The sequence below is a fragment of the Papio anubis genome, chromosome 13 (assembly GCF_008728515.1).
Source record: "Papio anubis isolate 15944 chromosome 13, Panubis1.0, whole genome shotgun sequence".
Taxonomy (NCBI): Eukaryota; Metazoa; Chordata; class Mammalia; order Primates; family Cercopithecidae; genus Papio; species Papio anubis.
The window spans coordinates 3,339,781-3,365,147 of NC_044988.1; the positions used below are offsets into that span (position 1 = coordinate 3,339,781).

The following is a 25,367-nucleotide window of genomic DNA, read 5'->3' on the forward strand; positions in this document are numbered from 1 at the left end:
TCTATGTTAGTCTGTGGGTTACCAAATATTGGGAAGTAGTGTGCTGAGAGGAGAATGTAAAGACAAAGTGTGGATCCAGTGACATAAAATTTTACAGCTTCCTGTGGAATAAGAAAATTTTGGAAGCTTAAGAAACTTTTAATTTACCTAATAAAACCTTGTGTTTTATAGAAGCATGAGGCCCACCCATTTTTGTTTACTCTATATTCATTCAACTACTTTTTATTTTACTCTGTATTCATTCAAACAATGTGGTGTGTGATGATCCACAAAACTTGAACTTTTTCCTGAAAGATTTAGGAAGTCATTTATTAAAGGATTTGCAGCAGATTTGGATCAGATTTGGAGTTTAGATCATTGCACAGCAATATGAAGGAGGAAGTTAGAGGGAAGCACGTCTGGAGGCAGGACAGACAGTTAACTATTTCCATAATAATTCAAATAAAAAGTGTTAAAGGCCTGGATTTAGGCTGTTTCATGGGCAATGGAGAGGGAGGTGGATATGACAGCTGTGATAGAAATAGAATCCACAGAACTAAAAATCTATTTCAACTGTAGCCCACTTCCACCTTATAAATTTAAAGTCTAGACTGTGATACCACTCAAAGGCTGGTCTTCTTGAATGAGTTTCCTACTTCACAGAAAATTATCAGAGCGTGTCTTTAAGAATCAAAATGTATTGACTGCCTTGAGCAATGAAAATCTTACATCAGAGGCAGAATAAAGCATGATCCCAACTGGGATGGTCAACCAGCTGGAGCTAGTAATGTTTTTGTTCTTTTCAGAAATTAATTGTGGTAGATCCTTTGAATGGCTACCCCAAAAGCCTTCACAGTGTTTGAAACAGGGTGTGGAATAGGATAAGGGTAGTGAGAAGAGGCTATTTGGAAGGTGTCTTTCCATTTTTGAGATTGGGTGACAAGGTGTGTGATGGTGCTGCTCACAGAGAAAGGGCATTCAGACACCAGAGGAAAATCAGAAAAATGTGGGACATGTGAAATTGAAAGTACCCGAGAAACAGTCAACTGGAGCTAACATGAAAGATATGTTCATATACAGCTTTTCAGCTTAGTGGGAAAGTCTAGTGTACCTAGGTTTGTAATTCAAGCATCCAGGTATATGTGATAGTTGAAATCATGCAAGTGAGTTAGGTCCAGCAATGTTCAGGACTTCCTCATGTTTCAAACCATTATAAGGGTGAAACTCAGGTCTTCTGGCTTTACCACAATTCTCAATAAGACAAAATATTTGGGCAAAATAAACCTGTGTATTAAGTGTCTGGATCTCTTCAAATTTGGACTCTGATATCAGAAATTGCTACAGCCCTTGTGTGCTACAGCTAACACAAATAGGCCCTCTTTTTTTTTTTTTTTTTTTTTTTTTTGAGACAGAGTCTCGCTCTGTCGCCCAGGCTGGAGTGCAGTGGCGCGATCTCGGCTCACTGCAAGCTCCGCCTCCCGGGTTCACGCCATTCTCCTGCCTCAGCCTCCCGAGTAGCTGGGACTACAGGCGCCCACAACCGCGCCCGGCTAATTTTTTGTATTTTTAGTAGAGACGGGGTTTCACCGTGGTCTCGATCTCCTGACCTTGTGATCCGCCCGCCTCGGCCTCCCAAAGTGCTGGGATTACAGGCGTGAGCCACCGCGCCCGTAGGCCCTCTTTTATGTTTCATAAATGTTCTGCATTTTATCCTATTTCTATTAGAATTATTTGAATTTCACCTTTTTAGTAACTTCACTTTTGAAATGTAACCCTAATGATTTTAGATTTCATAACTAGTTGGTTAACGTATAATTGGCATGATCTTTATATTATTTGTTCAGGAAAGTTTCTGAAGCATTTTTCTTTACCAAGTTTTGGAGCAATGGTGAGGATATGGATGTGGACCACTGGTCTTCATTCTGAATCCAATCAATTTAAAGAGAACTCAACCACTGTAAAATTCAATGCATCTACATAAATAGAAATCAGTTGAATTGATTTTTGACAAACTTGCTCCACTGCCTTCAATTCAAAACCTGCTTATACATAGTGTTCCAGAACAAAATCATTACAGTGTACAACAGAAATACTGTTTTATTAAAAGCATAAAGATCACAGTTTTGCAAAGGCTTTGCTTTACGTGAATTTTCAGTGAAATAAAACTGCTTTTAACCACTTATACTATAAATCTGTAATATGCTTGCACTCTGTAAGAGCTAATAAATCTATTAATCCATTGACCTGAAAAAGGTTTAAATGCCCAAAAATTATCAGCATTAATGATTCTAATTATTTTTTCCATGAATTTGCACTGTGTACAATTACTATCCAAAGTATTTGAAGTGATGATTCTTTATCCAGCTTATATTAAACACGATACATTAAAATATATTAAATGCTAGAGTATCTATATCATAAAATACATTAAAATACTGTACCACAATATCTAGAAAGAAAGGACTTATGAAGCAGACCTGCATGCCCTTCTCTCTCATTGCAGAGTTTGGGTGATGCATCAAACGAAGAAAGAAAGCATATTATCTTGTCTAATTGCCTTGTAAACATTATAATGGCAGATCTCCTGGCAAACAAAGTATGTGATTTTGGTTAGCAGGAGAGAACTATGAAATACATATAGCAAAATGCAGCTGCCTGTCTAGAATCACCTGTGGTAAATAGACCTGGAATATTTAAGTTTACAGGGGATAGCTCCAAGGAAAATGTCACATAAACTATGTAACTGAGTAATTCATGACCTAAGTGGCTTGTTCTGTGCAAGATCTATACCAGAACACATCTCATGTAAGAACAAAGGACCCAATAAGTCACACTGGGGTCCCAGAACACTTTTTGCTTCACTTGTGTCATATAATTACTTGTGTCATTGCAGTTATTAGCAACACTTGACATTGAGTAAGTATTCTAAGATTTTCATTTGCCAGTCTAATTCTTAATATTATCTTAATGCTTGCATAATATAATATCTGAAATAATCTCAGGTCCTATGAATAGATCATTTTAATTTCATTAATAATAAACCACATTTTAAAAACCCTCAATGATGGGAGTATATCAAAGGAATATAGGAGTCAACTGAAAGAACTCCCAGTGGTCAAAACTAGAGCAATTTGTGTAATAAAATAAACAAAGTAGTGTGTTAAATTATATCCCAAAGTATTAAATTATTTTTAATTCTAAATTTATATAAATGATTGCTTAAATAAATAGGGAAGAATATACAATCCTATAGACACATATTAGCAAAATGGAAAATTACAGTCAAAATATAGGGCTGATCTGGGAAGAAGAAGAATAGCTAATCCTCTGCATTACTCATAGCAATTTTCTTACACTGCTTTGATAAAAATCTAACAGTCACATAACTATGTACATAAAAATATTTGACAAAATTGAATATCCACATATTATGAAAACTCTCAGCAAAGTATAAATAAAGGCAATTTTCTTATCCTGATAAAGCACAAACTGATTCTTAAATTGTATATGGTGTGGTAAAGGGGCAAAAATTCTAAAATAATTTTGAAAACAACAAAGTTAGAGGAATCATACTATCTGATGTTAAGACTTAAGTTACAGTAATCAAGATAGTCATGCAGGTCAGTGGAACAGAATAGAGAATCCGTAGATTGATGTCCATATGTATGGTCAATTGATCTTTGATAAAGATCAAAGAAAATATCAAATTTTCTTTTTAATAAATGGTGCTGAAATAATTTGACATCTTATGTAAAAAATAAACCTCTACTTATAACTCCCACTTTATAAAAAATTAACTAAAAATGGATTATAGACAAATGTAAATTTATAAAACTTTACAAGACAATCTAGGAGAAAATACCCATGACTTTGATTTAGGAAAATATTTCATATATTTTGAAGTTCTGATGTTTGGTCCATATATGTTTAAAATTGTTATGTCTTCTTGGTGAACTGATTCTTTTATCATTATATAATGCCCTTCCTTGTCTCTTATAATAGTTTTTCGCTTAAAGTCTATTTCGACTGATAGTATAGGCACCCTACTTTCTTTTTATTACTATTTGCATAGAATATATTTTGCCGATTTCCACTATCAACTTGTGCATGTCCTTAGGGCTAAAGTGAGTTTATTATACACAGAATAGAGTTGGATCCTGTGTGAGTTTTCTTAAAAAATCCATCCTGCCAGTGTATGTATTTTGGTTGCAGAGTTTAATCTATTCACATTTAAAGGGAAGAACTTACTATTGGCATTCTGTTATTTGTTTTCTGTAGGTTTTGTAGCTTTTTCGTCATTCATTTCCTATTATCACATTTTTCTGACACTCTGAAGTACACCAGATTATAGGAGCAGAAAACAGATCAGTGGTTTCTAGAGGCTATATATTGGTAGAGAAGAGCACTTACAAAGGGGCATCCAGGGGGAGTTGTTTTGTGGTGATGAGACTATTCTGTGTTGCTGATTGTAGTGGTGGCTATATTACTTTATGCATTTGGTAAAACTTATTGAACTATATACAAAATATAAAAGTGAATTATGCCATGTGATATTGTGATATAATAAAAAATTATGTATTTGGTCTCTGTCCCTGATTCCTGAGAGAGAGCTTCTAAATCCCTTGCAGATAGGGATGCTAGGACTATCTTTTGTTCTTATACTTGACCCTGGTTCTTGACCCAGAGCTCCGAAGAACTTTTGAATTTCCTGAGTGATAGGAGTATCTGATACAGAGCTTCTAAACCCTGGAATTTCCTGGATTACAGGAGCATCTCTTGCTTTAATTAGGTGACTCTTGGTAGGCTCCTGGATAGCCTTAGAATAGGAGCTGATTGCCATGAAAGCCAACCATGTAATTAGAGGGTTTGAACTTTTAGCCCCAACCCTTTATTCCCCGGAAAGAGGAAAGGGGCTGAAAATTTAGTTGTTTACCAGTGACCAATGCTGTAATCAATCATTTCTACATAGTGAAGCCTTCATAAAACCCCAAAATGAGTTTGGAGAGCTTCTGAATTGCTGAACACATGGAGGTACCTCAGGGTGGCACACCAGAGAGGGCATGGAAGCTCCTCACCCCTTCCCTCATGCCTTCAGTGATGTCCAAGGGAGGGAATACAGTCATGGGTTCTTAGTTTCTGTTCCTCGTTGGGCCAGTAAAGCCCCTTCCTCATTCCTCTTTTCTGCTCATCACTATAGACAGAAACTAAAACCATGACTTCAGGCTGCTAAAAGTCTACAGCAAAATAAAACGAACAACAACAACAAAATAAGGCAAGTTGGACAAGCTTGCCCTATGCAGCTTCTCCACCTAACTGTTCATTAGTATCTTTAGTAATATCCTTTGTAATAAATGAGTAAATGTAAATAATGTGTTTCCCTGAGTTCTATGAGCCATTCTAGCAAATTAATTGAACCTAAACAATGGGTAGTGGGAACCTCCAATTTATAGCCAGTTGGCCAGAAGTACAGGTCACATCCTGGGACCTGTAACTGGCATCTGAAGTGAAGGGAAGTCCTGTGAGACCGTGCCCTTTGTGTGTGGGATCTGACCCTATATCCATGTAGATAGTGTCAGAATTGAATTCAATAATAGGCCACCCCAGTGGTGTCTGCTGGAGAATTACTTGGTATGAGGGAAAAAATCCATACATATTTTGGTGACCAGAGGTGAAGTAATGTATTGAGTGCTAAGTGTGTGAGACTAAGAAAAACAGTTTGGTTTTTTTCTATCTCAAATATATATAAATTTAAAAACAAATTTTAAAATTGAATCATTTTAAAATGTCTAAAATGTAAATTGAGTAACCCATTATAATAATTTATAATGTTTGTATTTGATGAAAATAGTTTCCAGTCCATTATTTTTCTCTGTTTACATTATAGAATTACATTTAGGTTAAAATTTATACATTTAAAAATTATTTCCTTGTTTCCATTGTTTATATTCTAAAATTTTTTTCTATTCCTTCTTAGAGCTGATAGGTATCTTCATTATCTGCTTGTTTTACTCTGTCAGTCTTCCATAGCCCATCTGATTCCACCAGATTATTCAAATGAGCTGCTTGTCACACTCTAGCTGAAGCCCTCAGATATGTCCTTCTCTCCTATACAGACTTGCCATATTATTTCAGGTGTGCAGGCATTTGCTCAGGTCTTAAATGTTCATCTTTATCCTTTCTGCCTATTCAAATCCATCTACACAATGTATTCTAGGAAGGATGTCTTTATTACACTATGCATCATTAACTTCCTCATGTAGATGGACCTCCATAACATTTGTAGGCTGTATTACAAAATTCAATGACAAGTTTATTTACATTATCTTGCATTTGTTTCTTGTGTTTCAAGCGTATTAGTCTCGTCTTCTCAGCTAGATGGTTAAGGCCATGATTTATATTTTGATGGTTTTCACAGCACCGTCTTTGGTAAAATGACTACCAAAAATACATCCTTCATCACCATAGATGCTCAGTGCCATTTGATTAAGCTAGAGCTAAGAATACTTGTTTTTATCTGAATCTCAGAGGCTGGGGACAGTTGGTCTCAGAAGTCACATGAATCACTCAAAGTTAAATGTTCCTTAACAGAGGGAAATCGGAACTCACATGTTTGAAAATAGCTCACATAATATACCATAGAAATGTTATGGTTTATATAGATACAAAAATATGACATATCTCATATATATAAGAAATTTTCCAAATGTCTTATTCTTACAGTGATAGATATTTGCTTCTTCAAAGAACATGTACACTACAGAAATTGGTTTAAACTAGTATTGTTACCGATTCACATCATTTTCTCATTTATTGTCATTGAAACTGGCCCCCTGGAAGAATAATCAGTCCAACATCTTGAACCAGCACTTAATTATTATTTAGCAAAATTTAATCGTTATTACCAAAATGTAGGGACAAGTAAAAATATAATTCACTATTATGATAATGTTGGTACATATTCTGATTCAAATGTTTTTCTTGCAATACGTCTCAATTTATCATCCTAAAAATCAAAGATCCAAGTTTCCAGATTGAAAGTATTTAATATTTATAAACTATGTACACAACAAAAACAAATATCCAGAATTTATAAAGAACTTAAACAAATCAACAGAAAACCCAAATAACCTCAATAAAAAGTGGGCAAAAGGAACATACATTTCTCAAAAGAAGACATACAAGCAGCCAAGAAGCATATGAAAAAAATGCTCAACATCAATCATCAAAAAGATGCAATGAAATATTATCTCACACCAGTCAGAATGGCTATTACTAAAAGTCAAAAAACAACAGATGTTGGCACGGTTGTGGAGAAAAGGGACACTTATAAACTGTTGGAGAGAATGTAAATTAATTCGGCTCCTGTGGAAAGCAGTTGGATGATTTCTCAGAGAACTAAAAATAAAACTACTATTTGACCCAGCAATTCCATTACTAGGTAGCTACCCAAAGAAAAATAAATGTTTCTTCCAAAAAGACACCTGCACTCATATGTTTATTAAAGTACTATTCACAATGGCAAAGACATGGAATCAACCTAGGTGCCCATCAACAATGGACTGAATAAGGAAAATGTGGTACAAATACACACGGAATACTGCACAGCCATAAAAAGAAAAAAATTTCATGTCCTTTGCAGCAACATGAATGCAGCTGGAGACCACTCTCCTAAGCAAATTAAGGCAGAAACAGAAAAACAAAAACTGCATATTCTCACTATAAGTGGGAGCTAAATACTGGAAAATAAAGATAGAAACAGTAGACACCAGGGACTTCAAAAATGGGGCAGAAGAAAAGGCAGCAGGGTTTAAAAACTACCAGTTGGGTACTTTGTTTAGCATTGGGTAAGAGAATCAGTAGAAGCCTAGACCTTAGCCCTATGCTATACACCTGTGTAACAAACCTGCACATGTACCCCCTGAATCTAAAATAAAAGTTTTTTAAGAGTAAGAAATAAAATTATTTGAAGGAAACTGACCTATATGTTTCTTTGCTTGCCTTAAATATCTCTTCTTTGAGGAATCTGATATTTTGTGTAAGTACACTTTAGCTATTAGTTGAAAATACAAAACCACAGTTTGCTTGATACATCAATTTATATCACTTTTTTCAATTCTTTGCAAATAAACACTCCTCAAATTACTAGAAATCTCAGAAGGAAAATTAATTTATTGCTGCAGCATGTATTAGGCAAAGTGGAGAAGTGTAGTATTCCCACTGAACTAAAAAGTATATCAAACCTACATCTAGCTCCCACTGAAACATTCAAAGAATTACACATTAACAACTTACTACTGTCAATGTAATTTTGTTCATTTCCACTTGTTTTTCTGCAGTGTTTTCAAAAATTTTAACACTGAAAACATTATAACAAATCATATAACTAATTGTATGTTAGTTAAAATACGTTTTATCATAATAACTACTTTCATGTACTAATGTTTGATATGGTCTGGCTCTGTGTCTCCACCCAAGTCTCATATCAAATTGTAATCCACAGAGATTGAATCATGGGAGCAGACTTCCCTGTTGCTATTGCTATTCTCTTTATAGTGAGTTCTCAAGAGACCTGATTGTTGTAAAAGGGTATAGCACCTCCCTGCTCTCTCTTTCCTACCAGTCACGTGAAGATGTGCCTGTTTCCCCTTTGCCTTTTGCCATGATTGCAAGTTTCGTGAGGCCTCCCCAGCAATGCCTCCTGTACAGCCTGTGGAACTGTGAGTTAATTAACCCTCTTTTCTTCACATATTACCAAGTCTTAGGCATGTCTTTATAGCAGTGTGAGAACAGCCTAATACAATGTTATTATTTCCTCTTGAATTGTGCATTGTCATATTAAAAATGTCAAGCATTGTTCTAGGTGCTGGCAGTAGTGAATTAAACCAAATCCCTGTGCTAAATTCATTTATATTCTATGGGGAGAGAGAATGCTAGCCAGTCTTTCTTCCTAGGTACTTGGCCCTCTTCTTGATGCTCTTGTGAATATGTGATGTGGCTCTTTCACTAAGAAATCTCCATGGGGAAGAACTGGGTATTACATAAGGCACTTGTAACATCAGTACAATCTAGGGAAAAAAAAATCTCAAGATTTATTTTAGATTTGAATCCTAAAATTTCCAAAGACATTCTTCTAGATTGTGAGTTGTTAGAGTTCTTTAAATTGCACTGTTGACTATAGAAAGTGGATTGCCATGTTAAATTAAAACAAAAATAAAAGATCAGCAATAAATAAACTGAAACTGATTACAACATTTTACTATAGTTGTATTTTTCTGGGAAAGGCAGAATGAACATCAGATTCCCCAAAGGGCCCATTATCTAAAGTGTATAAGGGAGCACTTTTATTGTCTCACATAGTTCAAGTAGAGATAATGGCAATTCAAAATTCATATGTAAAGCCCAGAGTCGGTCTCATACTAAGGTCTGCTCTTAACATGGGAGAGATACTCCATATGCCGGGGGTACTGTGATTTAATACCAGCTCATCATTCTTTTGACTTTTCCAGATGGCAGGCTTTTAGCCTAGATATTTTTTCTAGGTATCCACAATTGTGGCTACATGGAGTAAAGTGCAATTAACTGAAATTACTAGCAATTTTGTGTTTCTGATTTAAAGGCATTTTGTTTATTAACTCCAGGCCCCTGCTCACACTCATTTGTTGAATTCAATAACTAACCAAGTATTCAGAAAATGAGAATATAAAATGGGAATTCCTCAAAGGTTATGTAAAATGATGTATGAAAAACTTTCTACCACAGAATTTGGTTGTTGACAGGCCTTTAATAAATTTTGGGTGTATCTGAGCACATCACTTTGTAGCAAGAACATTTTTATTTACAAGCAGTAAAGTATCAAGGCTAAACTTACAAATTTGGTCTACGGTATAAGTCTCAAAGTTTTAGCCATGTTAAATTTTTTCAAATGATGTTGGTTTTGTCAGTTCATGATAGTTTATTTTTAAATGCTTTACCAAAATGGTCAAAATATCTTAAATTTAAATGTTTATTCTGTTATAAATAGTAGACCTTATGGATTTCTTAAATATTTGTTGGAAGCATCTAGTGAGGCAGTTGTAATCCCACTAACTATATACAAACCAAAAAGCCCTTTTTATGTTTAAAACACACACGCTGTGAAGAAAGTTATTCCAAAAACTCCAGACTGTGAACAGACATTAACCTTCTACTTTGACAACATCTAATTTTCCTGAAGAACAATTAAAACCCAGGGAGTCTCAATTGGATGCACTTTCACTTTGGTAATAAAGGCCAAGTCTTAATGTTTAGGTTTTAGTTGCATTCATTTTTCATACCAATGAACTGCATCATGCTCTTCCTTCAGCACACAAGCTGTAACCAGGCCACAATTTTACCATTTTCATGAGGGCCCAAACATATGCCATCTCTACTCAAACCCTTGCTAATTCCTGGAGGTTTCTTCAGAGAGCTGAGTTGAGGAGAGAATTTTTCAGCAAAGGTAACTAACATGGATGTTAATGTATATAATCTGGCTGAGAAATCAGCTTTTCTTCAACAACTGATTGTGCTTTATTCTTTCTGGTCACTTTCTCCAAGTGGAGCACTAGACTCTGCTAGTGGATCTAAAGTTTTCCCTAGTGTATTTTCCAGCCGTATTCTAGAGATGTGCCCCTTCCCCTGAATTATGTGGTGTAGTGAAGGTGGGGTATGACGAGGACTTAGCTCTCAGAGTTAGCAATGCTGCATGCATCCAGGATCTGCTACTCACTAGGGGACCTTCTACAAGTCACTCAGCTTCTCTGGGCCTCAGTTTCATTATCTATACAATGAGGAACCCTGCCTACATTCTCTCTAAGTATCGTATAGTTCCAAAGTTTCTATGAAGCCCAGACGTTCCACTCAAGGAATTTAGTATCTTTACACCTTCATTTTCAATAAAAAAATGAAGCTTCTCCTCCCAAAATATTAGAAACCAGTGCTAAAAGTCTAGAATATTTTAGTGTCTATGAACTTTAAAATCATGTTTTGATTACAAAATAATAATCAGAAGAGTAGGAAGGCAACAAGTTAATAAACAAGCAAACGATTTTTCCCTAACGAATAATCAGCTAAGGAAGAGATGAACATAAGAATTGACATAGTTAATTCTCCTGGAATGAATACAATGTAGGAGTTACTCTGTGATATAGAAAATAAGATATCACCCCAAGCTGTCATTTGAGGACCAATAAGTCATTGAATGACACTTTGATTCCTAGATGCACATATTTTAAAGACTTTTTTTTTTTTTTTTAGGAAATTGTGGATTAAGGCATCACTGAGAATCCCAAGCAATGAGCATCCACAGCCGTGTCCCTCTCAATATGCAGCATGAGGGTCTGGGTCCTCCTCAGGGTCCAGGCAGGGTATACTATTTATGCTCCCCTACGTCTGCTCTTCTTCTGCAGGAGGCATTTTTCTCACCTTCAGAGCTGTCTCCTGTCTCTTCTACTTTACAGTTTACAGGAAAGCTACTTGCTTTAAGTCAGCCTGGCTTAGCCCTTGAGATGCAAAGAGTTTTGCATGTGAAACTGTATATGCAAAGTTATGGAATGTGGCACTCCATTTCTCTGTCAGTAAAATCTATCTTGAAAGTCTTTTGTTCAGGACTCAGAAATATTATTTTACAAAATAAAAGTAGAACATGGACTTTAACAATAGATGCCTCTAGACACATTGGAATAAAATAATATACCAGAAAAAAAAACTGTCTCTACATTTTATCCCTTTTTCACAAGTAATGCCCAGTGGAGTCAGTCCCCTGCCCCAGGGCCTCACTGATGACTCTTCTCTCCCATTAAGCTAGCCTTCCCTTCTAAGAAATATCGTCTCCTTAAGCCTAAATCTGAATGCTATTTCAACCAAATTTTACTTCAGCAAAAATTATACCAACAGAGATCCGAGTGCCATTCTCCTCCAAAGTACCACAAAATCCAAGGATAACAAGGAGTGCTTATTACGTGACAGGTAAAGTACTAAGTTCTCTGCTTATATTGACTCATGTAACCCTCTCAAAAGCCCTATGTGGTAAGTTTCCCATTTAATGAATGGAAAACTGAGGTCCTAGAAAGATTAATTAGCTACCTAAGAGCATACAGTTAGAAAGGGTGGATCTCGGATTTCACCAGACGCACATGTGGCTTTGTGAAATCTGACAGTGATGCCAATATCCCAACAGATAAAGTGAGGTTATAATATTCTCTCATTTTATATTCTTTTTCTAAAAAATCATGTGCTCAAATCTTACAGGACTGTGTATTCAAGAGGCTAGCTATTATTCTCCACTGCTTTTTAAGCAGCAAAATCCTTTTCATTAAATGACATCTTGAGTAAAAGCTTAATATATACAACATGTCGAACAGGGGTGCTGTATTGGAGACGAGGTATGGATGTGCTGGCTGCAGATGAGGGCAAAGGGCAAAGCCTGAGTTAACTTCTTCAAGGCAACTCTGCTGCAACTTGAAAACATCTTAGGCCTCAGTTTGAAATGCGTCTCCTACTTTTGGGACTCTTCAGCATCAACATTTCTCGAGATAACCTGACAAAACTGTAGAACATCAGACCTGGAATGACTGAAAGACCACCTGGCTCAGTGTTTACCTGAGGTGAGCAAGTGGCTGAGCAGCTCAGGAGTGGGAGCCCTGAGTCTTGTCCCATCTTACTTTGTACTTCACTGTTCTTTAGGGAAAGCTTCCTTTTGGAGACCAACCCGGACTCCTTAGAAGCAGAGGTGACAAAGCAAGCTTTCTAAATGATTTGGGGAAAAGGACATGTCTTCCTTTCACATTTTTGGAAGTAAATCCTTTTAATAAGGCAGGGATTCCCCCAGTGAACCAGTCTAAACCACTGCTTGCTGCCTCATGCCTGGCCTGCTTCACCCACTCAGCAGAATCACCTTGTCTCTAAAGGTGATTGTGCCTGAAACAGCTGCTTTACAGAGCAGCTGCTCCCTTACAGGCTTAAAAGGGAATCAGAGGTGTCAGCTCAATCAAACTGCCCTCCTGTAAGCTTCATGAGGACGATGACTCTGTCTCCCTGATGCACGTGAACCTAGCACTGGCACCCTGGAGCAGAGCAAGTGTTCAATACTAATCGTGTTTGCTTAATCGATAAGCCATTAGTATGTGCTCTAATAAACTGCTTTAGAAGAATGCTTTAAGAGTTGGAAGTATAGATCTGCCTAACATATACATAGAAAAGATTAGGCAGATCTTTTAAATGCTTACATTTTAGTAAGGAAAACAATTGATCATTAGGGGTGAACCCTGCATCATTATTTTACAACCTACAGAGTAATAGGAAAGTACACAGATTCGGCAAACCACAGAATTAACCATTGTATCTGACTTACTCATTTGCTCATGGATGAGATTCTAATAGAGATGCACTTGGCATTTTCACAAATGCTCTGCATTTCAAAGAGTAGATCAGCTGATTTTCTGCTGAAACCCTTAAACTTAATGGGGACAATGTATCTCACCTCAAATCTTCAACCAGATGTGCTGATCAAACCCACATGAAGCACATTTATTCTTGGAAAATATTTTCAGTTTTACTATTTACTATTGTAATTTCCATTCATAAAACAGCCAGCATTTGCCATTATATTTGACAGAGACATCTTTAACAACTTTTTAAAAGAATGACTGCAATATTTTAGGTTATCAATAAACTGGTGTGGAAAATGCAGCACTCTTAAAAGTTAGTCATGGCACTAACGTATTAATTATGCATTCGAACAATTAGCCTTAAAGAGATTATAGATTTATAAATTGTAAATTATGCTAAGTATTTTGAAATTAGGTACCTGTGAGTTACGACCCTGTGTTTTGAAAGAACAACTTGTAACTATATTGCTGATATCTTGGTCATAATATTTTATGTCAACATTATGTTAAAATATAATATCCCATTATAAAAGTTCCAGAGACAAGCCACAATATGTAAATATTTCTGTATTTTAATTTACAAAGCTTATTTTTTCATTTGCCCTGATAACTGAATTAACATTGTCAAGGGAAATTCATATGAATCAAAAAATGCAATAAATTAGACCCTTAAAATAATTCATATTTCATGAGTTGCCCATTTTAAGGTCAAAGTTTTTAGCAAAATCTCACAACTCCTATGGCACTATCTTTTAGGTACAGTTTAAAACTTTGAATATGCTTTGTTTTCAAGTGTTTATGAATAATTTCTTCAATAATAAAAAAATCATATACTTTGAAGGAAGGGCCTATCTCATTCTTCTTGCCTGGCCACATAGTCTTGTGGGTATAATTCAATATTTTAATAATTTCTACTATTCCTAAGATAGTCAAACAATTTATCATCATCATCCCACCATCACAATCTTAAAGACAAGTCTCAGTTTCTGAGTGTCAGCCAGGGAGCAGATACCAGGAATTGCGCGCTCATCCTCATAACAAAACTTCAAGATCTCTTGGCAAAGAAAAGTCAAACCAAGATTCAAAACCAGGGTTGTGGATTCCAAAGTTGAACCCTTTCTGGCCATGAAGCCTCCTTTAGCCAAGTGCTAATTCAACATTTAGCTTTATAATGTGTCACAGATAGATAATCCATTAAATAGTTTCTAACGCTGTTCTGATTCATCTCTTTTATAATATACTGAGAATAATAGCATTTCCACAAAGGTTTTTTCAAATGAAAAGACATTTACTATCTTTGTGCTGTCATTTACCCTAAAGAGCCTATAGTTTTCCAATAATGTAGTTTCCACTCCTGGGAAAGCACAGCTCTTTTATATAAATAGCATGAAATCAGAGGGATGCTGTGCAAATGCTGTGCTTCTCCAAAATGAATTTTTAAGATTGACCCCAAAACTCATCTTCTCCTCTCAATTTACATAATATCTCTTACAAAACTGCCAAAACCATATTTCAAATTTAAAATGTCTTAGACAAAGGGAAAAATGCTCTGAAATATCAAATTACATATACTTTATTTCTTTCACTGTGATGACTCCAAAATATAACCTCAGCTTCAGCTATGATTTCTCTTAAAAATTCTATTAAAATGCAAAGAAATAGTTGATTGTAGGTGGCAGAGCCTTCTGAGATCCCTCCAGCAGTTTGAAAATACACCCTTAAATTCTTTGACACTTATTTAAAAAGAGTCTAATTTCCCTCTCTTTGAATATGGACCAGATTTAGTGGCTCACTTCTAATGACTGTAATATGGTAGAAATGACACCATCTGACTTCCTCAGCTCAGTTAGGAAAGGCCAAACACCTCTGCCTGCCTCCCTTCTGCTCTCCTGGGACACTCACCATTGGCTCCATCTACTATGCTGAGAGGAAGCTGAAGAGCCACATGGAAATCCAACAGCTAGCATTAACCACTAGACGTGTGAGTGGATAAGCCTGCAGATGATCCTTGCCCCTGGTCTTTGAGCCATCCTCAAACCATGCGGAGTTATTGCATATTCATGAACAAAATAAATGCTGTCATCTTTTAAGCCATTAAATTTTGGGTGGTTGCTCTGTCGAAATAGAGAGCCAGAGCAAGCCCACTCAACCATTTGTCTTGGGGTTCCAAACAGAAAGCATCTTGAATAACATAGATAAAACAACAGTAAATCCAAATGCAGACACCAAACATATCCTAGAGGAATCTTGGAGAACTTTAGTCTTGCTTCTTTTTATTTTTACATCTCATCAGCAGTACCGACATTTCATCAGGATCAACAGAGAATTAACAATGGAGTTAATATTTTTTCCCTTTATTAGTTTGGGAAAAAGATCTCATAATCTGGTGCACTCCTTTTGGAGGATTTCCATATTATCTTATCCTTTATCACAGGCTCCTCACATTTAACATGTCCTAAACCAAATGTTTTTCTCCTACATATTGACTCCTCCCCGTATGATTCTCATCATTATCAATTCAATTTGACTTAGAAATCTATTCCTTTCTCTTCTCCTTCCCTATAGTCAATCATTAAATCTTGTAGATATTATCTCCTATCACTGATCATTTGCTATAACTCATCAAATTTCACTAATAATAATCAAAGCAGTAATACATTTGATAAACTCCAAAGAAAGATTTTTTTCTTTTTTCTTTTTATATGGGGTCTCTATCTCTCAGGCTGGAGTGCAGTGGCACCATCTTGGCTCATTGCAACTTCTGCCTCCCGGGTTCAAGCAATTCTCCTACCTCAGCATCCCTAGTAGCTGGGACTACAGGCATGTGCCACCACGCCCGGCTACTATGTTCGTACTTTTACTAGAGACAGGGTTTCACTGTATTGGCTAGGCTGGTCTCAAACTCCCTACCTCAAGCAATCTGCCCGTCTCAGCTTCCCAAAGTGTTGGGATTACAGCTGTGAGCCACCATGCCAAGATATTTGTTTTTGTACAAGGTTTGATATATTTCTAATGAGAGAAACAACTCCAGCATCTATTAATAGAACAATAGAACAATGCCTTCTGCCAAGAGCAGCACCTGTCACCTAGGTGCTATTCAATACATACTAGTTGAATGAGTGGATGACTAAATGATGGTAACTACTTACCTCCTTTAGCAGAGAGCAGCGAATACCTGACTGTGTCAAGACACGCTTGGAACCATGAGGCTGGGTTCTCAGCATGGCTTCTCTTGACCAGTGCCTGGACTTTGGGCAAATTCCTTCAACGCTCTAAACTCAGATTCCTGGCCGGGCGCGGTGGCTCACACCTGTAATCCTTTTGGGAGGCCGAGGCGGGCAGATCACGAAGTCAGGAGATAGAGACCATCCTGGCTAACACGGTGAAACCCCGTCTCTACTAAAAATACCAAAAAAAAAAAACGTTAGCCGGGCGCAATGGCGGGCGCCTGTAGTTCCAGCTACTCGTGAGGCGGAGGCAGGAGAATGGCGGGAACCCGGGAGGCGGAGCTTGCAGTGAGCTGAGATCGCGCCACTGCTCTCGAGACTCCGTCCCAAAAAAAAAAAATACAAAAAACTAGCCGGGCGCGGTGGCGGCGCCTGTAGTCCCAGCTACTCCGGAGGCTGAGGCAGGAGAATGGCGGGAACCCGGGAGGCGGAGCTTGCAGTGAGCTGAGATCGAGCCACTGCACTCCAGCCTGGGCGACAGGGCGAGACTCCGTCTCAGAAAAAAATAAAATAAAATGAAATAAAAACCTCAGATTCCTCATACGGAATATGGAAAGCCAATCTGCATCAGGGCTAATTTAATATACACCAGCTTTGTCCTTACACCGTGTTTTTTTCCAACATGGAGGAAAAAAAGTCCTTACAGCCCACACTATATATTAGGCTTTAATTAGCAATTACCACCCTAATGAAAAGAATCAGCAACACTTTTTAGAATGCCCTGAAGTGCTGGTGGTGAGAATTTTTCTTTTAGAATACTACCACAAATACAACTTTTTGACTCAGAGATGTAGTGGTTTTAGAATTTAAGATTTGACTGCCATGCAGTTGATTATCAAATGTACTTACTTTATTTAAACACAATCTCAAATTCTGTTTTGTTTTGTTTTGAGACTGAGTCTCACTCTGTGGCCCAGGCTGGAGGAGTGCAGTGGCGCGATCGTGGCTCACAGCAACCTCCATCTCCCAGGTTCAAGTGATTCTCCTGCCTCAGCCTCCCAAGTAGCTGGGACTACAGGCGTGAGCCACCACGGCCGATCCACAATCCCAAATTCTTACTTGGGATATTATATTCAAACAAATATAAAGTGGCCGGGCGCAATGGCTCACGCCTGTAATCCCAGCACTTTAGAGGCCGAGGTGGGCCAATCATGAGGTCAGGAGTTCGAGACCATCCTGACCAACATGGTGAAACTCCGTCTCTACTAAAAATACAAAAGTTAGCCGGGCGTGGTGACACGTGCCTGTAATCCCAGCTACTCAAGAGGCTGAGGCAGGAGAATCACTTGAACCCGGGAGGCAGAGGTTGCAGTGAGCCTCGACTGTGGCACTGCACACCGCCCTGCGTGACAGAGGGAGACTCCATCTCAAGAAAACAAAACAAGAAAAGAAATAAAAAGTGATACATTGTTAAGTAATATTTCCATTATAGTTTCTGTCTGCAACTACATGAAGCCCTCTGTGCTCTAGCAGTAATGGCATCTAAATCCAGGAAACAGAGTCACATCTTCTATTACCACCATTTCCCCGATATATTCTTCCAGGGAATGGAGGCAGAAGTCAGCTTCATGCCTGGCTGCATATCAAAGAAAGCAATTTTCATAAATCCTCAGCTCCATACAATGGGAAAAGCTCATTTAGTGTCTGAGGTAAATTAATATTTTTTCTCACACTTTTTTCTATTTTCTTTTATTTTTATAATTATCATACAGTAAAATTGACCTTCTTCTGGTGCATATTTATATAAATTCTAAGACATGTATGTAACTATCACCACAATAAGATACATTTCTATCACCCTAAAAAATTCCCACATGCTGCCTCTTTATCAAAGCCTCCCTTATGCCACCAAGCTCCAGCAATCCCAGATCTATTTTCTATCCCTATAGTTTTATCTTTTGAAAATGTCATATAATGGAATCAATACAATATGAACTTTTTGAATGATTTTGTTCACTCACCATAATGCCATTGAGATTTATCCAAGTTGTTGCATGAGTCAATAGTTTCAAGAAAATGTCTGCTATTTTCCTGCCAAGGGACAGGTTTCCTTGGACACATCCTAGCCTCAAAGAATCATTAAAAAATTCAATATCTTATTATCTTTATGTCAACCAGAGTACCAGACAGAATTTTCTTTACTTTGTTAAAGGAATTTCTATTCTTCATTTCTGAAAGTAACTAATTTTGGCTAAAAAAAAAAAAAAAAATCTGCTCTTGGATTTTACAGGATGAAATCTGGCTTAAATGCACGAAATCGCCTTATGACCTCTTAATTCACATGACTTCTAAGAGTAAAAGGCATTTTCCCTACAGCATGCAGACAACTCTACAAATACTAAAATCTAGAACCTAATGTAGTGGAAGGAATTCATATAAAAGCTACAGAATGCACTGAACTTTCAGCTAACGCAGAGTTCAAATAAGAATTCCCTCTTTAATGTCATGACGCAAAATGTTCACATCTGTTAAGTGTTGATTACAAACATCTATTTTAACAATTTGGTCCCTGGAAACTACTTTACAGCATGGTTCTTGCAAATGTTACTTCAAATTAAAGTTAAATGTCAAATATTATATATATGCTTTAATATATAAGGAGAAAGAGAGATACATTTCTCAGAAAAATACCCTTCGAACTAATTTTAATGCTAAAACCAAAGTTTAACCAAAAACTTTATTATCTTCAGTTTTCCATTTATTTGACATATATGGCAGACAAAAAAAAATCAATTTATTTTTCTAAAGACTGGGATGTTATATGTGTCATGTACATCGTACGTTGATTTTAATAAGTCGGTATAAAGAAATTTATTGAGATGAACATTTGGTGAGCATGTGTTCATTCTTAACTGGTCTCTTTCTGTTGGTAAGTAGGTATCTAACTGCAAACGACAACTTTACTATGCAAGGCACCAACCTCACTAAGGAGCTTGTTTGAAATGCAGACTTCCCTACTTACACCTACATTGACTTAGAATCTGCATTTAACAAGATCGTAAGATCTTGGACATTAAAATTTGAGAAGCACTGCCCTAAAACATTGTAAGAATAAAACTGGAACATTTTCACTGCAAATGTGCTATTTACATTAGCATGACTACTGTGGGAAAAAAAAAATCCATTAACCTTGAATTTTGAACTAGTTGAATGCAGATAGTGATAATGTAAGACTGTTTGGAGAAATGCAAGCACTAACTATCCCTTAGTAAATATAAAGATGCCACATGTGGTCTAATGTAATATTAGACCTTCCCTCTTCTTAGGAGGCAGAGCCATTATGTTCCAGCCTGAGCCTCTGAGCTACCATTACTTGTTTCTATTCTTAGCCTTCATGTATACAGGTCAGTTATTGGGATTATACTATTCTAACAACAACAAAAAATGTGTTTTCCAATGGGAACTGCAACAAAAATAGATGAACTCCCTAAGAAACAAATTTTTATTCCTAAACAAATATAATCATATTTGTAAGAGATAAAAATAAATTTAAAAATTAGGAGTTAGGTAAAGAGTACATTTATTTTCAAATTCTCTAGTTCCCCTCAAGATACCACTATTGAGCTGGTTGCAAAGCATTATTTGCAGTTGTATGCCAAAGTCACGTTGTGTCTAAAGAAAGACTACCTGACACCTCTTTCCAAATTGTTCCACCTATAAAATTTGTGCTTTTCCTAGTGTCAAAGGCTTTCCAGCCAGAATGACTACATCTTGAGTGAGGGCTAAGAAAATAAGGCTGGGACTTGTTGGGCTGCATTTACATTCCCAGAAAGTTAGGCATTCCTAGCCTCTAGATGTTTACTGTTAAGGGAACAGATTGAGAATGTTTACTAAAGAGGCCCAGACTTGGGAGTGTCCTGATATCCTGATGTCTTGAGAACAGAAGCACTCCTAATTTTGCTTTAAAGATAATAATATCGATTCTTGCAAAACATAAGAAAATTAATCCTTTATCACAAACCCTGATAGCATAGCACATCTTCCCATGATCTTTATTTATCCTATATATAAACAAGTACTGTACCTAGGATGGACGTGTTCCTCTTCCTAGTTTTGGGAACTCCCAACTCTGTCTATGGAGTAGCTGCTGTTTCACCACTTTACTTTCTTAATAAACTTGCTTTTGCTTTGCACTGTGGACTCGCCCTGAATTCTTTCTTTCACGAGATCCAAGAACCCTCTCTTGGGGTCTCTATAGGGACCCCTTTCCTGTAACACTAGCAAGGAAGTCCCTTCCAGAGGGCTATCTCTGGTTTAGCAGCACACTTATATTGGTGCAGGATGGGCACATTCCATAAAGACATATTCACATTAGTTCAAAGTATTCTGCATCAACTACCCCCAGACTTTGATGTATCCTACCTTTAAAATCACCCTATGTCCCAGTCACTCTTTGTTGCCTTCCCTTTCAATCCAGATGAGGAATCCCTCCGGGAAAGTAAAATCTTCTACTTGTGATCTCCATCCACCTCCTGGTACCTCCTGTCGATTATTTCCCCACTCTCTTGTCCTTTCAATTGTTCCCATCCTACTGGAAGTTTCCTATCAATGTTTCAAGTTATTATCTAAATGTCACTTATCTCAAAACAAATAAATCACCTTTCATGACCCTATTTTAATCTTTTTAGCTTTCCCTGAATGTTTCTCTACCTGTCCATGAATGAATGGTCTCCATTTATTTTCCATTTATCTTTCATATATTCCAACTGAACATTTATTTCCACAACTGACATTTATTTGATAAAGGTCCTTTGAATACATTTTAGCTCTAATATGCCTACTCTCTCTTTAACGTGTGACAATTTCACTAATGGAAATACAATCACATGTGCCCTTTAAATCTCCCAAGTTATCTCAATTCTCCAAAGAATTACATCATGTCTGTCCACACTCACCAACAACAAAATTGAAAAGTGACCAGTTCAGCTTCAGGCTAGTGTTTTTTCATTCCACAAAAGCCACATTATATTTAATTAGTGAAACTAATGCTTATAAAATTAACAATAAAGGTATACCTGAATACACTGTAGCAGGATGAGCCACAGACAAAACCTCTCAGACACTGAGTTGTAGAAGGAAGGGCTTTATTCGGCTGGGAGCATCAGCAAGCTACTGCCTTAAAAGCCGAGCTCCCTGAGTGCACAATTTCTGTCCTTTTTAAGGGCTCACAACACTAAAGATTTCACATGAAAGCGTCGTGATTGATTTGAGCAAGCAGGGGGTACGTGACAGGGGCTGCATGCACCCGTGGTCAGAGAGAAACAGAACAGGGCCGGGAGTTTCACAGTGCTCTTCTATACAATGTCAGGAATCTATGAATAACATCGGTTTCTAAGTTAGAAGTTGATTTTTAACTACTGGGTTTAGGCCAGGCAGGCCCAGGCCTGGTTTTGGGACTGGTGCCAGGCTGCCTGTCTTTGGTTTTACTTCCTTGTTTTTTTCTTTAAACAGGTACTGAGTATAAAACAATATAAAACAATATGAGAGGGTCTTTCTTTCCTCAATACCTCTATTCAAAATTATTTTCCAAGAATACATGTTTACATTTTATTAGAGAAAATTAAACAATCATAATACAAGAGATTTATTTCAAAACTCTTTTTTTACTGACACATGTTCTTGTCCACATGCCAATGGAAACAGATCCATGCGTAGCACTATTTAGATGATCAAGAGCTTTAATTCTTCATATATTAGTCATTGACAATAGACCCTACAAAGAGTGTATTTCTCATCCTTGATATAAATTACAGTTTTCATCATTGAATTTACTTTCTCAACAGTTTTTAGACACATGTTCTTGTGGACTTATATGGAATTCCTGAGGTTGAACTTGCTGTGTGATAAATCTTCTAGATTTAAATAGAGAGTCTGCTTAAACATGGCGAGTTGTAAATTATCTGACAAGGCAATGGATTTTATGTGGAAAATGCACATTTTCTCACAGGCAGGGCCCATGAAACTCAAGGTTTGAATATCCTCAGAAGACAGAGCCTTTGATAAGTAAAAGAAACAACAAGACTATTGTAAACACTGAGCTTATTTGAAAGGCATTTTTAAAAAATTTCTAAGCTTATCAGATTATGTCTATATAAAGCTAACATTTTTGTGAATTTCCAATTATGTATTTGGCTCATTCTTTGTTTCTTTTTGTCCACAGATAGACACATTTTTATAATGATTATCACAAAATAATTTAAACCACCCATTGGGTGAAGCATTCCCCTTTTCCCAAGACAGTTGGATAAAATCGAATCAAAATTTAATTCCATGTCTGAAGGAAGTTTAACACCCTCCTCAGAAGTCGTGAAGCCTCCCAGGTATGACTGAGTGAAGCAGATTGCTCTCCGCCTCGTAGGTGGACCTCACATCATCCCTTGAAGGCCTGAATGGAATGAAAGTTTGAGTAATAAATATTTTTTTCTCTATGATAGTCTTTGAACAGGATATCAGTGTCCTTCTGCCTTTGGACTCAGACTGGGACTGGCACTTACACCATCAGCTCTCCTGGTACTCAGGCCTTTGGATTTGGGCTGACCCTACATGACCAACTTCCCTGGGTCTCTAGCTTGCCAACTGCAAATTTTGGACTCCTCAGTCTCTGTAATCACATAAACCAATTTCTTACAATAAATTTACCTATGTGTCTACATATCCATCTAAGCATCTAGTTGATTCTGGGATTTTTTCTGTTTGAAGGTACGAGACTAATACAGATTGGTACTGAGATTAGCGTGATTTAGTACTAACAGTGGTTCTAGAGAACAAAAATTTAAGAATAAATTTCCTGAATTTGTTCTGAAGTTTCCAGAATTGGCTGTGTAATCTAGTGGTTCTGTTTCCAGTGGTAAAGAAAGCACTCACAGTACCTGGCGTGATTTGGCAATAGAAATCAACTACTTTATAAGCAACTACTTATAAAAAGCATGGATATGGATGACTGTGGATATGGTACTTTCAAACATTTCTGACAAGCTATTGAATATAACAGTTTAGGACTGATTGTTCCTAATGGTGCTGGACAAAGTGTAGAAAGAGAAAGATGTGCTTAAGGGTTAAAATTCCCAGCTCAAATGCTACCTAAATGATTGGAAAGCTTCCATGTGTGCCCTGAAGGAGACATTTATCTCCTGTAGTTTCAGGTCTAAGATTGCTGAAAATGAAGCCCAGAAACTCATCCTGTGACTGGCTGAATTACAGTGTAAGTTTGAACTCCCAACCTTGTAGAGTATTTACTGTGAAAGTGAGGGCATTGATTGGGAAGGAATGGAATCTGAATATTGGAGTGGGGATGTGATGTGTGGAAAGACCCTGATGAAGCTGGAAACATTAACCACTAAGTTCTTTTCTGCTGGAAGATGTCTCCCCAGTCCCAGTGGGAGAGCCTCTCTACCCCCATTTGAAGAGAGTAACCTCTTAGTGACTGATGAAATTCTAGTGGCCTCCCCTGAGGAAGCTGCCATCAAGACAATGCTGAATAATCTCAGGAACCACGCCCACCACCTTTCTTTGCTTCTAGACCTATAACGAGATTCATCTCAGAAGGTCCCTAAAGATGAGGTATCAAGTGTGGCTTGTGAGGAGGTGTGCTGCGCTCTACAATGATTATTTGAGTTTTTAAAATTATACAGACAAAAACCTAGGAAACATGTGAGAATGGATATTAAGGGTGTGAGATATTGGTGGAGGAACATGAATTTATCTCAGGCTAAAATTATTGATATGTGTTTAGTAAGCATAGACTATATATTTAATGTGCATCTTAGGAGTCAGAAAGGGCTCTAACACTTTCCTTGGTTGACTAAAGCCTAGATGAAAAGGTGGCCTACAGTGAGTAAGTTGGAAATGCCACACCCGCCTTGCTTCAATGTATAGATACTCCTCTACTTACTATAAGGTTACCTCCCAATAAAGCTATCATAACTTGAAAATATTACAAGTCAAAATGCATTTAACCTACCAAACATCATAGTTTAGCCTATCCTACTTTACACATGCTCAGAACACTTACTTTAGTCTACAGTTGAGCAAAATCATCTAACACAAAGCCTATTTTATAATAAAGTAATGAATATCTGATCTAACTTATTGAATACTGTACTGAAAGTGAAAAACAGAATGCTTGTATCGGTACTAACCATTAATGTACACAGCTGAAAGTGCATGAGGCCTGAAGAATGTTTGAAACATTGAACTAAAATTAATTGCTGGCTGATGGGAGAGGCTCTGGTGACAGAGTCATTGATTTCTCTCTCTTCTGATGAAGCTTGAGAGTGAAAATGATACAATGGACTTTGGGGAGTTGGGGGGAAGAGTGGGACGGGGGTTAAGGGATGAAAGACTACAAGTATGGTGCAGTGTATACTGCTCGGGTGATGGGTGCACCAAAATCTCACAAATCACCACTAAAGAACTTACTCATGTAACCAAATACCACCTGTACCCCAATAACTTACGAAAAAATTAAAAAAAATTAAAAGTACAAAAAATAAAAATCACTGGCAACACAGCACACTCACAGTACACAGTTAAGTACTGGTCCTTTACCCTCGTGATGGTGTGTGGATGGCTGGGAGCTGTGGCTCACTGCGGCTACCCAGCATCACAACAGAGTGTCATACAGCAGATCCAGCCTGGGAAAAGATCAAGATTCAAAATTCAAAGTGTGGTTTCTACTAAATGTGCATCACTTTCACACCATTGCAACAGGAACCATCTTAAAGGGGACTATCTGTAGAGGAAAGGATTCAAAAGC

The 25,367-nt window shown here is 37.2% G+C and overlaps 1 long non-coding RNA gene across 1 annotated transcript in view; it reads right to left on the minus strand.

Moving 5' to 3' along the window:
• The window catches only part of LOC110741483, a 143,465-nt gene extending 126,705 nt beyond the window's left edge, over nucleotides 1–16,760 (minus strand). Inside the window, exon 1 of the long non-coding RNA XR_002517726.2 lies at nucleotides 16,535–16,760. This is a non-coding gene — a long non-coding RNA (uncharacterized LOC110741483). The remainder of the gene's footprint in view (nucleotides 1–16,534) is intronic.
• Nucleotides 16,761–25,367: the final 8,607 nt, after the last annotated feature.